Source organism: Falco peregrinus, chromosome 1 (genome assembly GCF_023634155.1).
Source record: "Falco peregrinus isolate bFalPer1 chromosome 1, bFalPer1.pri, whole genome shotgun sequence".
Classification (NCBI taxonomy): Eukaryota; Metazoa; Chordata; class Aves; order Falconiformes; family Falconidae; genus Falco; species Falco peregrinus.
The window spans coordinates 91,350,244-91,377,420 of record NC_073721.1 but is presented as its reverse complement, the minus strand read 5'-3'; the positions used below and the strand labels follow the sequence as shown (position 1 = coordinate 91,377,420).

At 39.2% G+C, this 27,177-nt stretch overlaps 1 long non-coding RNA gene across 3 annotated transcripts; it reads right to left on the bottom strand.

Moving 5' to 3' along the window:
* Positions 1-203: 203 nt before the first annotated feature.
* Positions 204-27,177, bottom strand: LOC129785765 (uncharacterized). 3 transcript variants are annotated; one of them, XR_008749970.1, is made up of 4 exons: positions 26,913-27,177; positions 9,439-9,510; positions 9,144-9,299; positions 204-4,649 (listed from the first exon to the last, which is right to left on the bottom strand). It is a non-coding gene; the product is annotated as an uncharacterized LOC129785765 (long non-coding RNA). The 3 variants fall into 3 exon arrangements; XR_008749971.1 differs by lacking the exon at positions 9,144-9,299; XR_008749972.1 differs by lacking the exon at positions 9,439-9,510.

The window sequence follows — 27,177 nt, the reverse complement described above, 5'->3', positions numbered from 1 at the left end:
TGTAACTGACAGCGTTTGACCCTTAGACTATACATATATCTTAAATTATGCATTTAGCTTCCTGAGCTGCAACTGAACAATAAGGCAGTATATATATCATCTGGTATGTACCATGCATCAGCTTAATGTGGACGTTTTAGTCTTGCAATTCTTCTACTCTTGTGCTGCCATTCTCATACTTGAAAAGGATATTAAATGCATACATATATATATATATATATATAAGCACACACATACACACACACACGTGCATGCATATACTTTCAAGAAATTTGTGTGATTCTTAGATCATGTATGGCTCCAGAAAGCTGGTAATTTTGTCACCTTTCCTAAGCAGTGTGGGCAAGAACTGGTTGAGAAATGCATGAGTGTTTAAACTGATCTTAACTGTCACTCTCCAGGTGATCAGAACCTATCTTGCTGTTTACAAGGATATTCCTGTCCCAGTTCCCTATCTCCAAACAGGGACAAGGTTCCGCACTGAACATGTGAACATGTCTCAACACAGGATTACTGAGATGAGGGGGATGAGGGAAAAAAATAGGGGTGTCCTGGGTCCTGTGTTGGTTTTAGCTGTATTTATGGAGCACGATTCCCCTCTTCATGTGGTGGTGTCTCAGCTGTGGAGCTCTTCTTTTCCCCGGGTAAATCTGGCTGAATATTGCAAAATCCACCTTACCTCGCTGATACTCTGCCTAGCTCTGACTTGTACAATTGTCCTGCAACTGTGTCCACGATTTACTGAAGACAAAAGGTGCTTCCAGAAATAGCTCAAGACATAAATAACAGACTAGCCTAGGCAGCCTGCTTTAACTTCCTCTGAAGACAACTACCCCTGAACAACTCCAAAATGTAGGGCCCCAAGGTACGTATCCTGCCCTACACTTTTGGTTTGTACAGTGGGCACACTGTAGCCACAGTGAAGATGAGGCCAAAAGCAGGGAGGTGGTATGCATCTTTGGAAATTCAGGAATGCCCCTGAGCACTTGCCTCTGTTTTTCTTTAAGTAATATTGAGCACTGCATTACAGTAGCACTTAACATTTCCACAGACTCTTCATTCTAAGGCGTCTAAACCTGCAGGGCTTGTATCATTTCTGTGGTTCCTGCAGGCTTCCAAAAGGCAGATATACTCTGAAAAAAGATGAAAAGTAGCAGCCATCTTTTAAAATTATATTACTAAAAAATGAGAATAGAAATTAATTTTATTTATAAAGAAAATCAAAGGAAAAAAAAAGAAGAAATTTTAACAGAAAAGAAATAAAGTTTTGGACAGTTCACAAGGTCTAGCACCCTGTGGGCCAAACAATAAGCAATTTGTTGAGGAAGAGAGAATAAAGACATTCTTTCAGGCTGGCTGGCTGGCATGGTGAGCTGCCCATTGTGCTGCTGGCTGTGAGACCTGGGATTAGGGAGCAACTCAGGTTCCCAGGCTTGGCACCAATGGAAACTCAAGTTTATGTATTTAGTCTTTGAACAGAAGAAGAGGTCACAGTTCAGTACCATGTGAGAGCTGATCTACCAAACAGCACTAGTACTGGCTCCAGAGGATGGATGTTCGTCTGCCCATTTGGTCAAAGGTGAAATGCCCTAATAATGCCTCCAGCAAGGTAGAAAAGATGAAAAAGCTTGCAAAGCAAAGCTGGGATGGGGGAGGGACACTCAAGTCATAGATGCCAGGGAAAAAGCAAAGTACAGTCATAATGACAATCTGCTGCCTGAAAGTAGCACAGTGGGTTAGAATCAAACAATGCAAAATACACAAAATTATGTTTAAAAATATTTTTCTGAAGTTACTGGTGTGAAATTTTTTATCAGATCTATTTCCGCGTTAAGAAACACAAAAGGCATGGTGTTCCTTTGCTATACTAAAACTCAAAACTTGTCACAAACCCCAGACATTTCAGTTTGCTCTTTAAAAGAAAAAAAGGTGGAACAGCAGGAGCACAGAGTAATAAAATCAATATAGTTACCAATCAAGTATATATTGCAGGATTAAGCACACAGAATGCATTCCACAGCTGTCAGATTTCCCCAAGAGTTAATAGACGGGAACAACAAAGCTACATTATCACCTGTAACGTCCAGGAAATATTATACTCTGATGACCATTAGGGATGCTAACTTAGGAACTGACATTCTCTGCAGATAGGTGGTTGTTGTAGATTTTCCAAAAGAGGAAATCCACATTCTCCGAAATGATAACTTTTTTTTATAACTCGAAGGATCAAACCTTTTTTGACTGCCTCCAGATAACCGAATTATGTACAGAATATGCAGAATTAATTGTATGGTCGTAGCAGAAATATACATTAATAACACACATTAGTAGAAGAATTTTGTTTCTTGCTGATAGTGTTCATGTTTTGATATTTTAATGTAGACGTAGATGAATTTTAATAAAGCATTGACCTGGTTTTACACTTACAGTTAAAAATGAAGCTCATTGAGTCATGTACACTAGAACTCTACACTTTGTGCTTTTTTCACTTCCTGTAAGCATTCACAGGATTGAGTTTTTCCAGCATACATGTCTCAGAAGAGATGTTGATGCTTGCATGTGTGAATGTGCAATTTAAAAGAAGCAGAATGAAAGGGACATGCAACAATCTAAAAAAAACCCAAACCCAATGAATAAGTAACCAACAACCAACAGCTGCATCACTCAATTGTTCAAGCTTATTCTGTGTAGAATAAGGAAGAGAAAAGTGAAGTTAAACTAACAGAAAGCCTTATTGCACAATTTTCAGTAATGAATATGCTGGAGAGAAATGCAATCAGTTTATGAGCATCCAGGGGAAAAAAGTATCTAAATCCATCACCCTTGCTCGGGTATGAACCGACTCAGGATAGCAGAATCTGGCCTCAGGTGAATTGCTCATTAAAGACATGAAGTCCAGCTCTACTTTCTTCAGATAAACAGAAAATTTCAAACTTAGGTTTTTCTGACGAACAGTTTTCAGGAGTAGCAATTTAAAAAAATCACCAAAGCACAAGGTTTCATGAGGATTTGAAATTCACTCCACTCTGATTTTACATTAAGCTCTTTAGTTTGATATTTCTATCTTCTTCCCAGGCAGAGAAAAGAAATACTTTTTTCACAGAATGAGACCATGGTGTGTAATCAGGCTGAATAATTATTATAACATACATTATGAAAACTCATAATTATTGGTTGGAGATTCCAACACAAGATAGGATGACACTTTGTTTTTTCAGTTTTTCAGCTTCTGTTGATGTCAGCCAAGCCCCATGTCCACCCCAGAAGCAGAAGACAGCACACCATGCAAGGCAGAGGTCCTGTCCTCAGCAGGGCATTCCTGATGTTTCTGGCCAGTGATCTCTGCAAACCACTTGGCCTCAAATTCTTGCTGTGAGTTTTCCAGAGAGTTTCTTAAAGTGGCAGAATATCTTAAGTCAAATGAATGCTAAGACTTCTTTCTGGTAGGAAAGCTGGAGGAAAGAAGGATGCTTCCTTAGTTTTGGTGGGACATGGAACTCCTGGCATCAGAGGAGACCAACCAAATTCTCCTTGCAAGGAACTGAGGGGCAAATAAACTGAGGAGTCGGTGGCATGGCCAGTGATGAGCAGAGGCGACATGCCTTACCTTTAGAAAACTCCTATCTCATAGTGTTGTGGAGCGTACTGTTGCCTCAAGTCCTGCCTAAATTAAACAGGGTCAGTCCTTGTCTTGAAGGTTATTTGGAGCAGACACCACATCCTCCTTTAGGATTTGGCTGTGCCTGACATCAAGGGAAAGAGGGAATACTGCTTCTGCTGTGTCTGAAAATCATTGTAACAGTAATACAAGATAGCAATAATCTACTTTGGGCAGCATAGTTCAGATTAAGTTTGTTAGTGAGGAACCTAAATGTGAGTTTGAAATTCTGTGCAGCCCTCCAAGTCTCCAAATCAGAGAGTATAAATCATCCACTAATAATTTTGGTGGAGTTTTTTTTATTTTATTTTGGCATAGATTAACTGTAACTTTACGCATAGAGCTTAGAGAGGAGGTTTCCACCTCCCTTTCTTGGTCATGTTGTGCCTTTCATCTTTGCTGTAATTCTGCTCCCCTCCAATGTCAGTTCTCATACATTTCCCAGCTTTGCATCTTGATGCACGTCTGTCCTGTGACTTCTGTCACCTGTGTGTGCCTGGCACAGGCCCCACATGCCACCCCTCCCTTTTTCTTTTGCTGTCTCTCTCTCTTTCTCAGACCACAGGGGCCACACGATCACCACTTTCTCAGTGTGGCATTTCCTTCTGCACGTTGCTCTCGCATGTTGTTTATCTCTCGGAAGGATTGTAGCTATAGATAGCATCAGTGGAACTGTATCTGTCTAGGAGCAGATGTCTACCTCTGCCATATCATCTTAATTGCCCTGCTGTGGCTCACCTACCAGAAGCCTTTATTTTTATTTTTATTTTCTATTCTACCTTTTTTTTTTTTTTTACTCCCCCCCCTGATTTTTCAAATGATTAGTTGAGAAACAGCAGGACTCAGCTTGTAGGCATAGGACTCACCTGGGCACATTTAAACATGTAAGGAAAGAGAATCCCTTCAGTCCCTAACCAACTGGACAGTACTTTGCATGGTCTTTGAGGTTGCATCTTATATCTTCATTTTGTAGTGAATTAGGTAAACATTGCTGAAAAAAACCCTAGAGAAGCAGGAAATTATTATAAAAATACCAGTCTAAACCAAGGTGCTACAGTCTGGACTAGGAGGATAAGAAAGTAAATAACATGACTATGTATAACAGGGACATACTCTTACCTATTTCTAGGGTATTGACAATTCTGATTTTGGCTTTGTTTGGTTTTGGTTTTTTTTTTTTTTTGAGAGAAGATTGAATCACATAGCACTTCAGAAGGTTTTTCTATGTAAAAAAACCTTGAAAGACATTAATTTTGTAGTCTTAAATATAAGTGGTCTAAATTCTACTTTCAATCATTCTGGATTTACATTGATCAGCAGTAAAATATGGATTTGTACTAGCTTGGGACTAAACTTTAGCTTACGGGGGGAAAAAAAAGCTGGCAAATGATTTATCTGTGTTTCATCGTAATTACTTTAGGTATTTTGTAGAGGGCTGAAAAAAGTGTTTGTATCAGAAAGTTACACTTGAATTATCTATGTTCTCCACATGAAGAAGGTAGGTTTGAAAGGTATCCAGCCTTCAGTTAGCTCAGAGTTTGCAATAAAATTCACCTGGTTTCTTGAAATTATGCTCTGGATATGGTTTATGGTAGACCTGATTTATCTTCATCCAAGAAATGTTTGGTCCTTTTGATGAAGTAACACAAGCATAGCCTTTATAACAGGGATATATATATATACACCAATATACACATTTACTGTCGGTGATGAATTAAAATTAAAATTAATCAGACATTACCATGCTAGTATATGAAAAATACTACAATTACTTCAGATCACAGGCAATACAAATCAACAGAAAAATAGCACTCATGTGTTGAGCTAGAATAACTTTTATTTTCAGTACTTATATGCATATAAACTCATAAACCATAATTTTGATTTCTTATTCCTTCTATTTTAATAAGAAGGATCTTCCAACACAGAATGGGAATATCCTGGGCCCAGCATCCTGGGCCCAGCATCAGGAATGTGCCTGTCACATGACAGTTAACTTCTACTGGAGAGGTTTGCAGAAATCTTGGTAAAGTTAATTTAATTTTTTCATTCCTCCCACCTTCCCTATACCCCCATCCCCATTAGTATTATGTTTTGTTTTGCTGCATTTAAGGTCATTTTGAGTTGTCTCCTGATTGCTGCAGTGCCTTTGGAAAAGTAGAAGGTCTTTGTGCTATATTTCAGGCACAGCAGCAGTTACAGTTTCAAAATAAGCTCAATTCAGTGCAAAATTTCCATTTGGATTTTTCTTTTCTTTATTTTTCTGCTTCAGCTCTTTAGTCCAGATTAAACTTAGCCCAATATTGCCTTTGCAAAGACAGTATCCATCATAATTATTTCCGAGGTGTCAGCAAAACAGTTTGTTTTTTTACAAAAACAACAGCAACAACAAACTAATACAGTTTTGGGAAGTGAGCTTCAATCTTTCTGGTATCTCATCAGAGCCGTTAATTAAATTCCATTTGATATTTACCACAGGTCATATTGAACCCTCCTGTCCTCCCCTATACACACAAACACACACACACATACAGACACACAAAAGAAACTCAAACCCCACAGCTAAGAAAAGAAAGTGAAGTTTTAAAATCTATTTACAATTGTGACAGTTCTGCTTTCAGATTCTTCATTTGATTTGAGGATTCTTGATGGTGAACACACAACAGATAGTAAGCTTTAAGCAATACAGTGTTACCAGCAGGTAAAATTTTGGTATAAATACAAAGGGTAGATATTTAGGATTTAAAAATCAACACATAATTTCAAGAAAAAGCCCTAAGAATAAGCCTTAGGAATCCTACTTAGAAATATAGGTAAAATTACAAACTTCAGCTAAGAATGTGGCTTGGACAGATACTTCCCAGAGGCTCCCTAATTCTGGAGATAAATATAGTTCTTTATCTGCCTTTCTCTTTAGCTTCAAAGGCGTCTAGACATCTAAGCATGATTTCAACCAAGTGTCCCTATATGTGTACCAAGATCCCTTTTATCTGACCACCACAGCAGTACCAGGAGGTACCTACACTTTTGTAAGTTCCTTGAGATCTAAGTTAACATTCTGTTAATGTCCATCATTTACAGATACTGTATTTATTCGAATGCTGGAATTCTAAAAGTTCTAGAAAGTCTAAAAATTATTTCATTTAACTGCACTAAGCAATAACAATTAGAAATAATTATTGCTGAAAAATGTTGAGAGTAATGTGATCTAGTAACTAAGCCTCCTATTGCCTTGGGAGATAATAGTCTTAGAGCCCTGCCTCAGGTCTATCATTTATCTTATGTGGCGTTTTTCTGGGCAAATAACTAAACTTTCTCTGTGCTTCTATTAGACTTTGGATAGAATGTTAATAGTATAGCTTCTTTTTCTTCCCCACCTCTTTTTTTTTCTTTTTTTTTTTTATCTTTGTTGATTAGATTTGAATTTTTTGAAAGACTGAACCTAGCTTTTGTTGGTAAAAGCAAACTATAGAGTATCTTATAATTTCTAGCTATTCTATAATATAAATGATAAGAATAGTAAATATCTGAATGATTAATTGATGTGAAGAGGAATTTGGAGCTGATCTTAAACCTCAAATGAATCCAAATTGTTTAGATGGCAGTAGTCCAGACATTCAGAGTCATATCTGAATTTCTTTCAAGTATGAAGTGTTTGGGTAGTTCAAGCCCAAAGGACTTAATTATCTTCATGACTAAACTTGTAGTATCTCCATGGAATTGGAAATTCCTCCCTATTTATGCAGGCAAAATAGGGCTACATGTAAGAACAACGTGAATCGGGAGAGTGGGACCAGGCTGCCGTGTGTTCAGTGTCATGTGCCATGACTTAGAGACTGTGAGCTGCAGAAGGAGCACCCTTCAGAGAAGTGCAGGGCTGCCCAGCACTCCTTTCTGGTCATTTCTGCCTCAGCAGCAATCCAAACCAGCTCCATTTAGTCTTTCACTGTTATTTCCAACTCATAAAAGCATTACTGTGATTTGAATTTGGCCAGAAGGTTCCTTCTTCACACTTCTTCCTGATTACTTTTTTTCTTGTTTCTGGTGTGACAATGAATTTTGGCAACTTACAGTGTCAATTGAGCCAATATCAGCATCCAGTATTATTATATTGAATACAGTATCTGGATCCATTGTTACTATGTGCACATTACAAGCCGATCAGGCATGTGCTTCTGATCATGGTTCATTGTGACAAGGAAGAATTTCAGAAAACGTGTTCTGTGCATCTAAAAGAGGGTGAAAGAAGCTGGGTAGCTGAGGAAGTATTCATGATGCATAGGTACTATACACTGACTCACTGCTGATGGATACTGACTATCACCTAACACTGAAAGGCAGAAGTGAATGCAAACCTACTAAGAAGTGTCGCTGAGACCTTGCTTTTGTGAGTCGCACTGCTTAGCTGCCTCAGAAAAGAAGACATTGGGGACTTTGAGATCAACCAGCTTTCTCACTCCCAGGGTTTGCATCCCAGACCAAACCCAGCAAATTCCAGTCAGTTGTACTGATTTCTGTAGGTGAAGTCTGTATATTTGAAGATTCTCAGTGGGAGAAAAGTTTAACATAATAACCTTTTCCTTTGACCTATGCCAGAGAGATATTTCTTTTCCTGCTTTTTTTTTTTTTCCTTTTTGTTTTCATTTAGACTTGAGTTGCCCGTGTAGCATTTACAATATGCACACACCTTTAATGGACCATCTTTATAATCCTTGCAGACTGTATTTAGAAGAAGAAGAAACTGGGATTATATAGATCTTTGCCTAATTATAGGGACTGGAATACTGGTCCAATTTTAAACCACTTCCATATCTAGAAGACTACTTTTGAAGATGCCCAAACCACCCCATTATCTGTTTGTTCTGTGGGGAGGACCCATTGTTCTCAAGAGAATCAGGCTGGCTCTTTTTATTAGCAAGAAGTTTGTCTCTAGCAATATTTATCACACATTTATGGTAAAAATAATGGAAATAACTTTTTTTTCTGCAGAGTTGATAAAATTGTTTTCAGAAGGATGTTCTCTTAAATATTTCATAAGAACATGCTGTTTTTAACAATATTTTAATGGAAACATTTCAGTGATTTAAAATCAAAATAAAACAATTAATTTATGTTCTTTTTCTCTCCCATATTTTTCCTCTCTACACTTGTATTTTATTCTGTATTAACTTTTAAATCATATATATTCAATAGTTCAAGCTGTTCAGTGAAAAACTTTTTGATCCTAGTGAAACAATTCAACAGTATCAAAACAGATTTATTGTTTCACTTTTGTAAATAAATATTTTTAGAAGTTCTCCCCTGTTGCTCTGTGAATGTGGAGCTCTATATTTTGTCCTAGATAGATAAGCAGAAAAGGAAAAGTCAGGATTCATTCTACCGTTCCTAGCATGAAAACTGGCAGTTTCCAGGAAAAAAAAAAAAGGGGTGGGGGTGGGGGGAGGAACTATCACAGGAGGAAAAAAAACCCCAAACCCTCTCTTACCTTGTCTTAGACACCTCACTTGGCTTTGACGATTGACTGCATTGTCCAGCTCTGCCCCTTCAGTGCTAGTACTTTTCCTTGCTCTTCATGTTTTTCATGGTTATATGCTGCCTTTCTGACTGTCTGTCTTGTACATATAGCCTGGTCATAACAGATCTATAAATATTAAGAGTTCTTCAAAGACATTTTGTCCACTAACCAAGACTTTTTGCAAAACAAACCCCTGTCTTTTAAGGTAGGACCTTCTATACAGGAGGTGACATGCCTGAGATATAATAAAGTGTTATCTACCCACTGAGTAATGGAGTCGTTGGCCATCAGCATTATACAGGAACATTTATGAATTGTACCAGTAAGAGCATCTCAACTTTAGGGAAAGAAAAACATAAATTACTTGGCATGCCATTAGTGAAGCTATAGCAATAGCAGCAGGGGAGAGGGTAAAGAATCCTAAAATAAAAGACAGAGAAAAGGATAAAATCTAATTAATGGAGTTTGTGGATTGGAAAGCCTATCTGTCGTTCATTTAAACATGAATATCTAATGCAAAGCTAGGCAATCCCTTATAGTACTGACTTCTAGAAACTGTAAAAAAAAGATCATGCTTTAGTCCTGCTATTACTTTACCTTGATGATTGGAGGTTAGAATATGAATGCGGTTTGAAAGATAGTACCATTTCTTTGATACATCAAAAAGCACTCTGCAGTAGACTACTACTTTAGCAGGACACTTACAGTCAAAGCTAGTATTTGACTATGCTCCTAATGTCATATTACAATGACAGAAGCTCAAGGTATATCAATTTAATCTTAGTTCAAAAAAATCTTTTAGTTCTGCTATAGTGAAGTCAAAATGGACTTTTATAGTTTTGCAGCTTGAAATTGGACAACGAACAACTTTCATAGTAAAAATGAAATGCAGAATATGATTGAAAAGGTAATCATATTCAGAGGTAAAAAATAAAGCACTTGCTACTTATTTGGTACTTAAGTTTCCAAATAGGAAACGATGCTAACAAGGACAAGATGACACAATTAAAAATCAACTCTTCTGACTAGTAAAAGATAGTGGCTCTGCATTTCTTGTTCACTTGTTTTATAATGTTTAAGAATAATGGTGTCTTTGAAATGACTCCTGATATTTCCTGATGAAAATGAGAACGAGGCCCACTTCACAGATGTTAAGTTGAACAGATTGGTATATAGCTCAGTATAATGTGAATGAATTTTGAGTCATGTTGTAGTTTTTTAAACTTTATCAGGCTAATCTTTTGTGTTAAAAAAAAAAAAAAAAAGTGTTCATCTGTAGAATTACAACATGTGAAAAGTTCTTACAAAGGATAGCTGTTACCAGCTACTGGTTTCACCAGACTGTAAAATGAATCCACGGAGTGAGTCACACAGTTCAGTCACAATACCTGGCAGCTAATTCATTACTCACAAAGAGATGCGGAAGCGGTGTGTACACAAGCTCGTCACCAATAAAATGTTTAACAGGTCCGCCCGACTTTAAAAAATTTCCAAGTCTAGATATTATCTAACTCAGGCTTCAGTTATGTAATTTAAATGACTGGCCTCAGAGATCAAAAAATACATACTGTAGATAATGTGGATAATTCTCTCTCTGGGTGCATATAGCTTTTTCTAGGTAACATTGTAACTCTCTCTCTGGGTGCATATAGCTTTTTCTAGGTAACATTGCAACTGTATGCAAAGACAAAAGGTATGAAATCTTCTAACCACAGAACACGGGGGGGGGGGGATTTTTTTTTTTTTTTTTTTTTTTTGTCAAACATTACATGTGGAGGCTTCTTGTTGCTCAGTTCTTACTATATTTGCTGTGTTTGATTGGAAGCCCTCATCCCAGGAAGAAAACTGCTTTCCAACCTCCTCCTCCTCAGATCTATTGGGATCCCTTAACAGTGACAACAGTGACCAAAAAGCCCCCAAGCCCCAGCTATTCATGAGTCTGTATAACTTCTCATTTTTCCTTTCCTGTCATGGCCGCAATAATGAAATTCTGCAGAGTATTGTGGAAGTAAACTATCCACTCTTTGGTTTGCTTAAGAGGTAGTTTGTGGTCGGGTACCAAGCAGATGTGTCGAATTACCTAACTTTAATTTCAAGTAATTGGTGAACAGAATTACCCTTGGGGTTGAGGGAATTATAAACAATGCAACTCCTGGTACGTTTCTCCCCTCTGGATAGAGCCAAGTGGAAATTGCTGCTAGTGGGTATGTTACAGCTGCTCATGACAGTCTGAGAAGGTGGATATTTGCAAATAATACAGTTCTTGACCCTCGCGGCTTGGTAATGAAAGAAAAACTATCTGAAGTACTTTACTGGGGTTTTGGTAAGCGCTGTCTTTCTTTCCTGTGATTTCTGCAATGATCATTTAAGTGTTGGTAATATTTTAAGACAATTTCTTTTGAATAAATTTTGATGTGCACAGAATTAGCCTAACAAAAAGGACAATCCAGACCTGACCTCAAATGCAGCTACTTAGCTAATGCTATGTCTGTAAAGGAAACATAAGGCTTATACTGACTAGGCAGAAAAAAAAGGAATAATATTCCTGATATTCCCTGTATGCATTTTGTTGATCCTAATTGCTATGAAGGGGACAATGCGGAGGAATTCATGTGTTTTTCACTTCCCAAAAGACTTTCTGAGAACACACAGCCCTGATGAAGCTCTATTTCTGTTGTCAAATTCAAAGGGACTGATTCTCATATCACTTGCACTGTGTATTTCCTTGACTTGAATGGGTTTAATTTTGTTTTATATAGAAAACATCAACACGCTCTCTTCATGGTATCCTATTCTGGACTCTCCAAATCAAGAAGTGAGGATAATTCAAATCAGTCTGAGATAAATATCTGAGTTCAAGTGGTCCCTTTCAGGCTTGATTGGCATTAAGTAGGAACCCAGCAGGTCTGTCAAATCCTTTCTTAATATGAGCTAGTCAGATTACTATGGATATCTCCATCCCTACACTTTATGCATTGCTGTTTCCTCTGTTGCTCTGATCACTGCTGAGACTGATAGGATTTTGTTGCTTTTAAAGCAAACTGATCATCCACTGAGCCACCTGACCCCTTAAGGGACTTTATGAAACAGTTTCTTGACCACAGAACTAACCACCAATTGCTGAGTCAGGTGCATAGGCAGAAGCAGAAGAATGATGACCATGTAATTTTGAAAGTCCAATGGTAGAAAGTTTATGTATTTGTATTGGTATTGCTTTAACACTTAACAAAATACACAAACTGTATTCAAACCCTCAAACTGAAAACCTTGAAAAACACTATGCAGATATACAAGCCAAAGCTTGATAATTAAGAAATCAGCTATCAGGACACACAGCCCATGGTAAAACAGAGCAGGACTGAGGGTCCCTGTGGTCTGATAATGCACTTCTAAGGAGCACAGAAGAAAAAGCGACACAGTCCACTGTATTTGAGTAAAGAAAGGCTCTTAGAATGTTAGCGTGTTATTGACAAAGGTGACAGTTGACCAAAAGTTGTAGACCCCAGATTTTGTGGAACAGCTAACTACAGCACTGCTTAAAAAAAAAAAATTAAAAAAAATAAAAAAAAAAAATTAGGAAGAGTCCAGTGTTCAATAGACTCTACTTATATTACTCTGTGGTTTAGGTGGTGAATTTAGATGGTCTGTAAGATGAAACAAACTACTACGGGGGAAAAGAAGCCTTTATTTTTATGTTCTATATCTCTTTTCAAGGCCATTTTCAATGGATGGAGGCAACCAAGAACCATAATGTGAGGTATTGTGTGGCTGTGCTGTAAAATAAAAAATTGAATTTGAATTCTTATAATACAAGAGATGAAAGGCATCACTGTGTTGATTTCTACATCAAGTCTGTAGTAATGAAGAGTGGCAGTCCAGACCCACTCACCAAACAAAGAATTGGGTTGAAAGGTTTATTTCAAGAGAAAGAAAAGTCAGATAGGAGATTTTTTACTTTCTGGTGCCACGGGACATTCGGTGTCTTACTAGTTCAACAGGTTTTGCCCTTAGCTGCTTGTCAGGGCTTGTACATCGCCTCCATTTTGTTTGGTAACTGTTTATAATTTAACCTGGAATTGGTCTCTTTTATTTGCAAATGGTCTCTGCCTTCTTCAGTTTAAGGTACAACCCATAACTGTGTGTTTGCGAGTGTGTGTGCTAATGAGTTTTGCCTTGCAAGCACAGAAGTGTTAGTCCATAAGGACAGCAGTGTTTGTGGGGGTTTTGTGGGGATGTTTCTAAGGAAAGCCAAAAATACCCCATGGTCAATTTCTGTGGTTTTCAGAATGCATATGAGAGGCTGGGAGTCAAATCTTGGGCTTGCACATACTGTTTTATTCCAGTTGAGATCAACAGCAGATAGGGGTTTGGCCCCAGGTGTTTAAAGCCTTTCCTTCCTTTTTAACTACAGCTTGCCTTATCGGCCCCAAACTGCTTCAAGCTCGTCAGCTTTTAACTGTGGGAAACTGAGTGAGCAACCAACTGAAGCCCTGACTGCTCATGGGGAGCTGCTGCTGCTGCTTCGAATGTATGTCCATGCCACTTGCTCCCCAGCCCTGCTTCCTTCTTGCAACAACCTTCAGCAGCACATGCCCGCCAGCGAAGTTACCCCATTTTTAGTGCACCAAAGCCACTTAGCCAACTGCATCACAGCATTTGAGCTGAAGTGCCTGGGCTTTCTTTCTCAGCTGCTAAAAGTTTTCTTTGGAGCCTTATTTGACTTATTCCTTTATTTAATATTGAGCTGTCCATGAGCAACGGGAGGAGACAAATCTCATTCTCTGAGAATTTCAAACTTTCAGGAAGTTATAAGGCAGGAGATTCTGCAAGCTGAAGATTTTCCTTTTTACTTCTGTTCTAATTTATTTCTCGTTTAGTATTCAAAGTTAAAAACTCTCCCTTAAAAAAATCGTATTTCCAGCGGTGTGCTTGCTCCAAGCATTAATTCGTTCATGATTGCAGTACAGCTTCAGACTAAGTGAAGGATATTCAGTTTACTCTTTTATTTCGTCCACTTCCATGATAATACTGAAGTAATGTCACTAGTACATTTTGGTCCTTTTCATACTCCCTGCACTGACAAAATCAAGCACCCAAAAAATGTGTAAGTCCTCTGAAACATCGGACTGATTTAAAGAAGTAAGATAATGGTTTTATTTTTTTCAGAGGGTTTTTTTTATGTTTTAGAGTTTGTTTTCACCAAAGTTTCAAATTTTATTTGTGCAATACATGCTAGAAACATTTTATTTTGTTCTTCAAGCTGAAATTCTTGTGAAATCACTTGACTTCAGTAAATGTGAATGTAAAACTATAATAAAAAACCCACAATGAAATTCTGACAACTCTCAACAGGTCTCCCAGGTTAATAAGAGAATTTTGCCATCAAGACACATTAAAAAAACAAAAGGACAATACATTTTATAGTATAAACTCAACATTGCCATTTTTATAAAAAACTAGTGTCTCTTTGTAGCCTAGAACTTCTAATTTTTAATGAACTTTACAATGTCAGCCTTAGTTTAATCCAGTCTTCTGCTTTGCCTCAGTCTCAGTTTATAGTGACGTATGGCTATGTCTTCTGATTTCCCCAGATCTGGTCATTCTGATTTGATATGTGATTTCTGTATTTCTGTATGAGTAATTTCTCCTGTGGCTTACAATGCTATTCTTTCAGTGAAAAAACATCTTTTTCACTTCCTCTACTGTACGCATTTTAAGGTTAGTAAGGAAATGTAGAGTGCTACATAAAACTTCTGTTGGCCACAGGGATTATGTTTGTAATGTCATAGATTCATTTAGGTTTGAAAAGACCTTTAATCTCATTTGAGTCCAACTGTTAACCTAGCACTGCCAAATCAACCACTAAACCATGTCCCTAAGTGCCACATCTATTCGTGTTTTAAATATCTACAGGGACAGTGATGCAACCACTTCCCTGGGCAACTTGTTCTGATGCTTGACAGCCCCTTCTGTGAAGAAATTTTTCCTAATATTGAATCTAAACCTCCCATGGTGTAACATGGGGCCATTTCCTCTGGTCCTATCGCTTGTTACTTGGGGGAAGAGAATGAGACCCACCTCGCTACAACCTCCTTTCAGGGAGTTGTAGAGAGTGGTAAGGTCCCCCTGAGTCTCCTCCTCTCCAGGCTAAAGCACCCCAGTTACCTCAGCTGCTCCTCACAGGACTTGTGCTCCAGATCCTTCAGGAATCAGCTTCGTTGCCCTTCGCTGGACACGCTCCAGCACCTCAGCATCTGTCTTATAGTGAAGGGCCCAAAACTGAACACAGTATTTGAGGGGTGACCTCACCCGTGCCGAGCACAGGGGGACAATCACTGCCCTGGTCCTGCTGGCCACACTATTTCTGGTACAAGCCAGGATGCTGTTGGCTGCCTTGGCCACCTGGGCACACTGCTGGCTCATGTTCAGCTGGCTGCCAGCCAAGACCCACAGATTATTTTCTGCCAGGCAGCTCTCCAGTCACACTTCCCCAAGCCTGCAGCGCTGTGTGGGGCTGTTGTGGCCCACGTGCAGGACCTGGCACTAAGACTTGTTGAATCTCACACAACTGGACTTGGCCCATTGAGCCAGCCTGTCCAGATGCCTCTGCAGAGCCTACCTGCCCTCAAGATCGACACCCTGCCCCCAGCTTGGTGTCATCTGCAAACTTACTGAGGGTGCACTCAATCCCCTTGTCCAGATCATTAATAAAGATATTAAACAGAACGGACCCTGGTACTGAGCCCTGGGGAACACCACTTGTGACTAGCCACCAACTAGATTAAAGTTCATTCACTGTCCTTCTCTGGGCCTGGCCATCCAGCCATTTTTTACCCAATGAAGAATATACCCATACAAGCCATGAGCAGCCAGTTTCTCCAGAAGAATGCTGTGGGAAATGGTGTCAAAGACTTTGCTAAAGTCTAGGTAGACAACATCCACAACCTTTCTCTCATCCACGAAGCAGGTCACCTGGTCATATCAGTCCCAGCAGGATATCAGTCAGGCAGGCAGGACCTACCTTTCACAAACCCATGCTGGCTGGGCCTGATCACCTGGTTGTCTTGTACATGTTGTATGAGGGCACTCAAAATAATCTGCTCTGTAACCTTCCCCAGCACTGAGGTCAAACCAAGAGGCCTGTAGTTCCCCAGATCTCCCCTCTGGCCCTTCTTGTAAATGGGCATCATGTTTGCTAACTTTCAGTCAACTGGGACTGTCCTGGTTAGCCAGGGCTGCTGGTAAGTGCTGTGAAGTGGCTTGGTGAGCACTTCCACCAGCTCCCTCTGTACCCCTGGGTGGCTCCTATCCAGCCCCCCAGACTGGTGTGTGTCTAAGTGGTGTAGCCGGTCCCTGGCCATTTCCCCTTGGGTTGTGGGTGCTTAATTCTGCTCCCCATCCCTGTATTCCAGCTCAGGGGGCTGGGCACCTGGAGAACAACTGGTCTTACTGTTAAAAACTGAGGCAGAGAAGGTATTAAGTACCTCAGCCTTTTCCTCATACTTTGTCACTATGTTTCCCTCCACATCCAACAAAGGATGGAGATTCTCCTTAGCCCTCCTTTTATTGCTAATGTATTTATGGAAACATTTTTAATTGTCTTTTACAACAATAGCCAGATTAAGTTCTAGTTGGGCTTTGTCCCTTCTAATTTTCTTCCTTCATAACCTCATGGCATCCTTGAGTCCTCTCGAATTGCCTGCCCCTTCTTCCAAAAGTCATAAACTTTCCTTTTTTTCCTGAGTTCCAGCCAAAGCTCTCTGTTCAGACAGGCTGGTCACTCTGGACTAGGGGTTCTGAGAGTTAATAACCCTCTAAGACATCCCCAGTACTACTTTTATTTTGCCACCACTGGTAGAGGGTAGAGGTGTTCATACAGTGTAAACATGAACCTGTCCTCTGTCTGAGTCCCACCAAACTAAGGGGTAATGAAAAGCATATATTTTGATCTGGCTGAGAATGAAACCATGGTATTATTTCTTTGCAGAGTCATAGCACAATGTCTTTTTCTGCTCTTTCAGTCAGGTAAACATTATAACCTTGTTGAGCCATGTTTAGTCATGCACATTTTATAAAAGGTTTGGGTTTGGGTTGTTTTGCTTTGTTTTGTTTTTTCCTTTGGTAAAGGACTTTTCTAATTACCAGAGAACACAAACTCTGTTCTGCCTTAGGAATGTTTAATGTTCCAGCTTGGAAAACAAATTAAAGAAGAGCTCCAAAGATGTAAAAATCACATTGGTTAACAACAAAGAAAACAGATTCTTATAACACACAATAAAGCCAGGGCATGAAGAAAGATAGCAATACAGAAATATTGAGACTCATGTGATGCCAAATTACCAGCCACTCTCCTCTGTCCGTTCAACCAGAGAACCAATATTATGGCTTTTCATGGAAGGGACTTGAATTAACATATATACAATTTAGCCCTCTGAAATATAGTGGTTGAAACAAATATGACTAGGCAGGTAAAGGGTGTGGTAAGCAAGCTAAAGTGTAAAAAAAAAAAATTAGGAAGTTAAAAAAAAAAAGCTTGACATATCACTAAGGAGTGAGAAACTCTTTACAATATAGCAATTCTCTGAACATGGAAACCTCACCTTCAATGATTCTTATAGTCTATATGGCGTATATTATTTACATCTGATCATTCAGTTTGGTAAAACAAAAAAGCACCATCTGCCCAACCACACTTTCCTTCCAGGAAATTGAAATGAGAACGGATGTTGTCTTTCGTGCTTATTTTCATTCTTTTGCATGTTTAACTCAGTACAGTCAGTATATGCTCAAAAAGAAATGTAAACCAACATATTCCTTAGCCACTCTTTCACAGTGCACACAGTAAAGGGAAAAAAAAAAAAAAAAAAGAAAGGATAAAAAAAAGAAAGAAAAAAAAGGCATAGAAACATTAAAAAAATCCAACTTGAAGCAGAATTCCAAGCACAATTATCACAATTAGATCATAGGGACACTCACTGCCTATGTTCCTATGTTCCTTGGCAGCTGTTTTTTCCTATAAAGTGTATAGTCAAGCAGATAAAAAAAAAAGCACAGGAGAATAGTCAATTAAGCAGGGAGTTATTACCCCTTAGAACAAGATACTTGTTCTACCTTTGAGATTTCTGGAGTGTTAGAGGTAACGGAAAGCCCCATCTTTCCTTCCATCCCCCAAATAAGCAGGGTTGTGTGCTTACGTACCTAAGCATATATGTCAAAAAGGTGATGCAGAAAGGCTTCCAGTTATATTTTGATGTATAGACATGGCAGTAGGGTTACACAGACTGAGTTGTGGTAGCTAGAATTTTTACTGCAGTCCTCAGAACATTTTTCAACATCTGCCTGTCCATTTTTTGGTGTTATTTTTTTAAATTTTGTTACTCTTTGTGTAGTTAAAATTAAGGAGCAATGTGCCTATCAGGCATAAATAGTCAGGCTGCAGTCATATCCTCCAGGGAATGCTGTTCTTCCCATACTCATTTTACAGAAAGTGCCTGTATATATGCAGTTTAATCCTCATGTTTGTCTGATCATCTGTGAGTGCCTGTGAAGTCAGGAGGAAGGATGATGAATTGCCTTTACAGTCCTCACTACCCTAGGGTAGCCAGAGACAGTTTTTGGCACCCAGTTTAAATAAGGATAGCCACAGATCTGCCCAAACCTACATGAAACTAAGGCAGCTTACTCACTATGAGCTGCCCCACCGATTCACTAGCTGGCGTGCGTTGTCTCTAATTGAGCTTCCCCCCATGACCCCTTCTTCACTAGATGTTCACTACATGCCTATGTATTAAGTACACCTCCTAGTGGCTGTGGAACAAGAAGCCAGAAATGGCTCAAAAACCAGCGCAGAGCATGCACTGAGTGAATGACAGCTGTGAACCAACGGACATCTTCCCCTTGCCCTTCTGGATTGTCTACTTTTTCCTTGGCAGAAATGTTAACAGTTAAAGTCCAAGTTACTAGTCACAATATTTTCAGGGATTGGTTTCGAGACTAAAAATGACCAACTACTAATTCTGGATTTTCATGAGAATTCTAATTGCAATCCCAAAAGATTTTACACTAAACCCAGAAGTTTCTTCTGATAGTGGGAAAAGAGGACATTTTTGAGAGGATGGTCTGTTGGGGAGTCTGGTCTGCAAAAGTTTGTTTTCAGTGCCTGCTTTGTTGCAGCCATCCTGTATGACTCTATACATTCCTTTGAGGGTTTTTTGCCTAAGTGGTGTGACACAGGTGTTGAAGAAATACCTCAACAAACCAAAAAGCAAAATATATTACCACAGGTACAAACCCATACATCGCAGCCTTCCTGCTCATAATGCCTCAGCCCCTCTGGCCCAAATCCTGAGAAGCCTTTGAAACAAATTAGGTGCCAAAGTACTTTTGTGACACAGGCTTCTAGGCCTTCATTTCCCATGTCTAAAATACACATAATAGATGTTCTTCCTTACACAGATGGCCTAAGGATATTCATTAATCACATTAAGATTGTGAGGTGCTCAGCTACTATAAATAGCAGAGTTGCATGAGCTCCAAGATGATGGTTACCTAGGAGATACATGGATCAACACATCCCTAGTTTGCCCTGCCGTTCCTTGGGGATAGCATGGCCATGCTTTTTACTGATCAGCACCTCCAGGTTTTACTGCTGCTCTGGTCAGTGCCAAAACCACACATAGAATATGGCTACGGACAAGGTAAAAGCTGTCTTCTAATTTGCTGACTTTCCCCCTCCTGTCTTCCCCATCAGGGAAAGAAGTCTCAGTGCCCTGCATTATCAATTAATAGGCTTTAAAATGCCCTTTTGGAAATTTTAACATTTTTATTTTTAATTAGAGTAGTGGAAAACAAAAAGCCTGCAAAGCTACCTGCTTCTATGCTGCGCTTTAGCTCAATAATAAAAAACTCAGCTCATTTAAATCAATTTTATGTAAAAAAAAAACCAAAGGCCGAGTGCTTTGCTTGTGGAAAACCTTGATGGAGAAAGTGCAGCAGAGAAGAACAGAGAATGGGACTGCCTGTCTAATCAGGATGTACCACTGTACTGAGAATTGCTCAGCTCTATGGTATAGACCCTGAGCTGCTAACAGATATCCTTCTTTAGCTACAAGACTGTGCTTTTGGAGTAAAGAAGATCACAACTCCATCTGTACTGTTGCTGTGATGTACTGAGTGGGAGTTGTGTACAGGACAGTGAGAACTGTGAAGTTCGAAAGTGGCCATGGATTTATTATAAAGAGAACTCTCGAGCTGTTTGGTGGGGTTTTTTTCCAAAGCTTATCTTGAATGAAGCGTTTACTGGGTTTTATATGTGCAGTTAGCTGAAAAAATGTTTTCCATTTCCCCATCTTTTTTACTTTTAGATGCCAAGCATAAATAAAGATTCCAAAAGCAAATATACCACAAAATGTAGCTCTTTTGGTGATACTTCTGACTAGAAGGGGGAAAAATCTGGTAAGAAGACTAACAATATGAGATTTATATGCCAGTACCACAAGCTCAGTACCTCTGCTCATTTTAACCCTGAACTTTTCCTTTTGAAGGTTGAATAGCATTGATTATAAAAGCAAGGATAGATCCTAAAGAAACTCACAGAGAGGGTTTGAAACTCTTTGGCGGAACTTGGATGTTTCTAATGGAGAGATTCAGAGACTGAAAGCCATTCTGAATGTTGATATGGATGTTGATCTGGTTCCACTGTGATTTGCAGCTCCTTATGGAAGAATGTAAGAAAGCCCTTCTAGGCCATACCAGCAGCCTGTCCAACCCAGTGCTCTGTTCCCAGGCACAGCAATCGGCACTACTCTTTAGGGAAATCCCACAAACCTGGCTGTATTCTGCAATCAAGTCCCATCCACAATGATTGGATTAGGGCTAGTAGAGGGTACACCTTCACTTAATCCTTTTAGCATCCCTTTATGGACCTGTGGTCCATGATAAAAAAGCCAGAATTAAAGCCCCTTAAAAAAATTACGTCCTCTAGGGGTAACACTGACAAGCTCCTTAGCCTGTTAGCCATGTTGGGTGCTGCTTTAATAAGGGAACTCCAGTCGCACTGTGAAGCAAGAGCAATGCCTGACTGCGATATCACTGTCATGTGAATGAGTTGTCCCAGTACTGCAGAGTCTGCTCTTTACTGTGTGCAGAGACACATCAATACTGAATATAGTGTGTTAGCAAAACAGAATGGAAATCTTTTAGGTGAAGAATAGCCTCACTGATTGCTTTGCTCTACCAGAATGGGGTGTGTTTTCAGGCATTCTGATAAATGTGTGCTATTTTTCAGCCATTCAGTGTGAAGTGCTGTAGGTTTCATATAAACTTTTATTGCTCACCACAGGCATGGAAGGATTGATTACATTGTTTGGGGATTTCCTAACTTCTGAGACTGCCTCTTTAGCCAGCCTTAATACAGTGTAAGGAAGGAACAAAATGCTACAGTGCTACTCAGAACCTCGCTTTCTGCCTTTGTATTTTTAGGAACAGCCCATGCAGTTTGGAATAGGGTAGCCAACAGTTAGTCTCATCCACATACCTTCTGAAACATCTCTGATGCCTGAGGGCAGCTGGATTGTTAGTGACGAATATAATGGTGTCCTGCTACCAGTAAGGGGAATAAATGATAGCATTTAAGGGTTATTTCATGTTACTGCTCCTGCTTTTGCCTAGCTGTGACCATTGCTGAAACAGAAGCAAAAGCCTGACCTTGGAATTGGAGTGATATTGGTGTCTGAAGTGTGCAAGCAAATTTTGGTGAATCTGTGTTGAAATCTGCTTAATGTAGGGGGAGTCAAGAGCAGATGGTAACTTTTTTGAGGCAAGCAGCTTAACGTGCTTGGAAGGAGGCCCCTCTGAGTGGGGCAAATTCATGCTGAGCCCTGACAGTTAACTCAGTAAATTTGTAAAATACCTTAGGGTTTCTGATATCACCTCTCTCCAACTATGACTTAATGATGTAGTCTAGTTTCACCCATTTCTGAGTAGGCCTTTCTCATTTTCAGACCTCAGGCTTACTAGAACTCTATTTTACCAGTTCTCAGATCATATATTGAGTTGGGCATTTTGCTTTTCTGTGTGATTTTTTTAAAAAATGTTTACTTTATCTGTGGTTACAAATTAAAAAAAAATAAAATAAAAGGTTATATACGTGATTTAAATTTCTTGTGATTTTTACTAGGACTGGTTATAGCCCTCACAAAGCTACTAACCTGGATTTCAACTACATTACCACTTGAATCTTCTCAATTTGTACTGTTGTTTCATAAAGAATTCTTGTCACCAGTATTTGCTAGCTACATGGTGCCCTATCCTATTCTTGGTGACTGGGCAAATGTCAGGAATAACTCCCTTAAAATGAGTGTTGCTTTCATTGGTAAAAATCTAGCAGGAGACTGGCGCCCTAGGCATTATGAACAATACAGGCTTTCAATAAATAAATAATTCAATTCAATTAAAACAAATGTCTGCCCTGATGTACCGCAGTTTATAATTTCTTTAATAAGCATTCTTGGTAGGTGTTTATGGGAAGTGATCCTCAATAAAAGCTTAAAGGAAGGTTCAGTAAGAAAGCAGAAGTTGTGGTGCCACCTTACTTTCCTGCCAGGAGAGAGTGGTATAAAGCTTCAAAGGAACTCCAGCTCAGAATAAGCCTGCAGAGTTCATGTTGTGTATGGAAATGCAAGTTTGGACTACAGGTACATATGGGTCACTCTTTCCTGGAAAGGCTCTGCCCAAAAAGAGACAGTGGGCAAAGAACAAGATAAAGAGCTAGGAAATGATGCAAATCCTATGCTACCATGTCTACTGGTGTCCTTACCCATGTGCAAAGATGTAGATGCACTGAAGTTGTTCATAGCAGCCTTGGCTAGCTCTATGCACTTCTGGCCTCCCATCAGCGAAGCTACAGATTCAGACACAGCCCAGTAGACAACAATACACCAAGCCAACTGGCTCTGCAACCATCTATTTAAGTCCCTGAGCCTAATGTTTCCTACTGGCTAGTTGCCTCTGAAGGTTTAGAGACAGCCTTTGTGCACAGACATGGGGATAGAGTTTACACTCTGTCTACTGGCCTGGGAACAGGATTTTCCTCATACATTCCTGGCATCTTTATCACTTTCAGACCAAGTCTGACCATACCCCTAACTCTATCCAAAATGCGGATACGTGACTCAGCTGAGTTGTGTTAAAAACCCCTGGGGGAGGCTCACCGTTCTGTTTTTCTGCATGAATAGGTATGTGGGAGGGTAACAATGTGTTGAAAAGTGAGAACATTTAGGGACAGAATCTTCCCAAGAGTGAGTGCTCACACTGCCTACCAAAGCGGCTTGAGGGCAGGATCCAGCCCTTAAATGTTGTCAGACATCTGGGCAAACAAAACTGTTTAGCTCAGACTGCCTCCATTTTTCCTGCTCAGAAAGTGCTCAGCCTAAAACGTCAATTTTTGAAAGTAAAACCTGGGTGAGTGATTGGATCCTTACCCTTGCTTTTCTTTGAGGAGACATTTACAGTCTCGCTTGAAACCAGCCATCAACTCAAAATGAGATTCACATGATGCGAACTAGACCTGGGCTGAAGCCTCAAAACTCAGACCTGGATCTAGATTTCAAATGGTGGGACTGGGGATGGGGTAACAACCTACCTAATCCAAACATGTATAAATCCATATGTCTCCCAGTTGTTTTTTCAAACTCGCCAAAACACCACATTGATTTCAGCTTGTAGACATTCCTTTGGGCATTTTTCATGAGAGATTAACTTAACCTTATCCCGTTGCTATTTACTCATCACATGCTGTCTCAGACAGGCATGTGATCCTCTCTACAGAAAGTCTTCACAAAACAGTAAAGAAAATAGTTAATCTGTGCAATTTCCACTATGCTACAGCCAGCAAAAGGGAAAACGAAGAAAGAAAGCAAGCAGAGATGCAGAGAAACCAGTCCTATTTCTTGTCATACAAAGGGTTGCCAAGTAGTTTTAATTTACATAGATGACTTAATGATGATTGTATGATACATAAAAATACTGCCACCCACCAGAGATACATTAAAACTTTTATCAATATGTCTCTTTTACTATCTATTGGACTGTAAAAATGCAGAGATCATTGGGGGAAAAAAGCTTGTCAGTCACCAAAAAACAACTCTGTGACCTTTTTAGATTAAAGGAAAAAGAAAGAAAAAAAAAAAAAAAAAAAAAGAAGCAACAAACCCCCTTCTATTAGTATCAACATGATTTAAATTTACATGAACAAATAAGCTGTTTCACACAATGGAAACAAGTAATAAAGGATGATGAGAACTGTGACCAGCCTGGGACCTCTTAAAGGCCCCTCTGGACATGGCAGGAGCCTCCTTTTTCTATCTCTGGGACAACCACCCACACTGGTCTAACTACCTTTTTAAATTCATATCTAGAACCACAAGCTGCCTCATGGGATTAAGCACAGTATGCTTTGCAAATTGAAAATAAGATAGCTGTTAGGAATATATACTTGCCTCTATGATTACGGCAACAAACTATGGCAAAACATTAATTTACATCTATTATAACAGTGAAACAAAGCCCAGGATTTTCTTCGTGTTATAGGCAAGAGATAAATTTGCAAAGGTGAAATTCTAAAAGGTGCAGGCTCTAATGAGGGAGGTTCTTTTGCAGAGCAGGTAACTGGCAGGATGACATCAACTCAAAGTTATGAGGCTTCAGTATATCATTAAATTTATTTACCATAAAATGGATTAGGGTTTTTTTTAATAGTAAAACTATTCATAGGGAGACAAAGTTGAGGTATATCTGAGGGGTGGAAGGCATTTGTGTGGCATGAAACAGTGCAGAGCAGTTGCAACAGTAATCCAGTCATGCCTGGGTCTAGGATTTTTAAAGGTGTTTTATCTGGTAGAAATGAATACAACATTTACAAATTGAAAATAACTCTGTAAACTCAGATAAGATTGTCTTGGTAATATTTTACCAAGGAAGCAGCTCACCGCTGCTTACTTTCAATTAGCCATCTAAATCATAGCCTATACAAAAAGCAATCCCTGGTGCCTTGCAATAGAAAAAAAAGAAAGTTAGACTAGTTCCTAAGAGTTTTGATTCATGTTACTGAATATGGAAGATCTGTAATCTTCTCCTTGGAGTCTATAGTCTAATGTAACTGCTTGAAAGTACTTTCCTTCTGCTGCCGGCAAAGATATTTTTTTTTCTGAAATGAATGGTGATACATTATAGATAACCCTTCCCGATTAATTTTGTTTTGACTTTAACTTTGGAATAAGAATATAAGCAGTAAAGTAGTTTTTCCCCAGACAGTAACTATACTGTTATTTTTGGACCATATTGTAGTTGATGTTGAGAGAAACCTAAATGTAGAAGGAAAAAAAACCCAAGCTGACTGTCATCAAAAGTTTTAGCTGTAAGATAAAAAGTGGCATTTTATTATTATTACTTGTGCGTGATGAATAATAAATAAGCAAATTCCTTGGAATCAGTAGTCAGTTTCACTGGCTTCTGTCTACATAATCCACAGAACTAACGATCTTGGAAGGCTGATTGGTCAAACTGAAGAAATTTAATTTGTGTCTACACATCTGCAGTGATCCACAGGTAATATGCTGGTAAATTTGAGGAGACCAAGTATGATGGCATAGGAGACCTTGCTGTGACAATGACTTTGTGAGGGTCCGATGCTGCATGAGAATGACAATTTTGGTAATTTCAACAACGTGAAGAGATAGTTAGGAGCCTGAAAAATAGACAAAGCTGCTGTAAACCACTATATGTAGCATTTTTTCAGCAGGTAATTCTGGTTCCTGACTTTCTAAATCATTTTCTCTTCCTTCTCTCTGCCTGTATTTTGAACAAAGTTCAGTATATCGTTGCACAGTTCTTCAATTTCTGTTGCGGGCTTTTTCTCATTTCTGTTGAGAAGCATTTAACCTGACCTTAGTGGCTGCATACTGACTTGAACCTGTTGCCTGTTGTGGTTTTTTCCCTTTGTTTTGTTCTGTGTTCTTTTTTAGGACAGGGAGGATATGCAGACCATCTGATATGTCTGAATTACCAGCAAATATCCACCAGCTTCACCAGCAAGGAGGAATTTTCTTTCAAAGAAATATCAAAATTAAAAATTAACTGTGTGCCATTACACGATATTTATAACATAGTGTACATAAAGGCTTTTGGAAAGCTGGATGCTATCAAATACACCTGAATGATTTTACTTGCCTTCATAAAAGGATGAACGGTGCATGCACCTCCCTGAAAGCTGTTAGCCCCAGGCAGCAAAGGAGTTTTTCACTCTCCATCATTCTCTTCTGTTTAACAGTGATTTACTATTAGTTAAGCACTGCCCAGCGTTTTAAAGCTGGTGGAAAGTACCACTGAAGTCAAGGGGCTTGATGTATACTGGGATTACTCCATAGTGAATAGTCAGGTTGATGTTTCACTGCCTTGTTGAAGAAAGATCTAATTATTGAAACATAATTTATTGAGCACTTTGGTCAGGTAGGACAAGAATGCGCCAGCCTTTCTTTTCTATGTTTAAAGGCAACATTTTTGTTTTGGCATTATTTTATTTTTTGCCTAAAGGATTCATAATTTACAGTAATGAACTGGATATTTTAGCCTTAAACAAAAATACATTTTACATAAATTTTCACATATGACTGAAAAAGAAGCCCAAATCCACAAAATCAAAGATTCTACTCCATCTCTGGATTCCCTAGGATTTTGGCCTACCTGCATCATTTTGTTGCATGCCTTCACTGAAGCTCCATCTGCAGCTGTGGGTGAACCCATTGCTCAGCCCATGTTAGTAGTTGCTCCTCCTGCAAAGAAGCTGGAAACATTTGAAGTATTGCTGTGAGTGCTACCTGCAGTGCACCTTGCAAAGTTTCATTCACTAGCAGTGACCATTTTCAGCCAAAGTAATTGATCACAAGCAGCATCAGTAAAGGGTCAGGTACGTGGTGCAGGCAGGCTTCACCTCATCCTAACACAAACA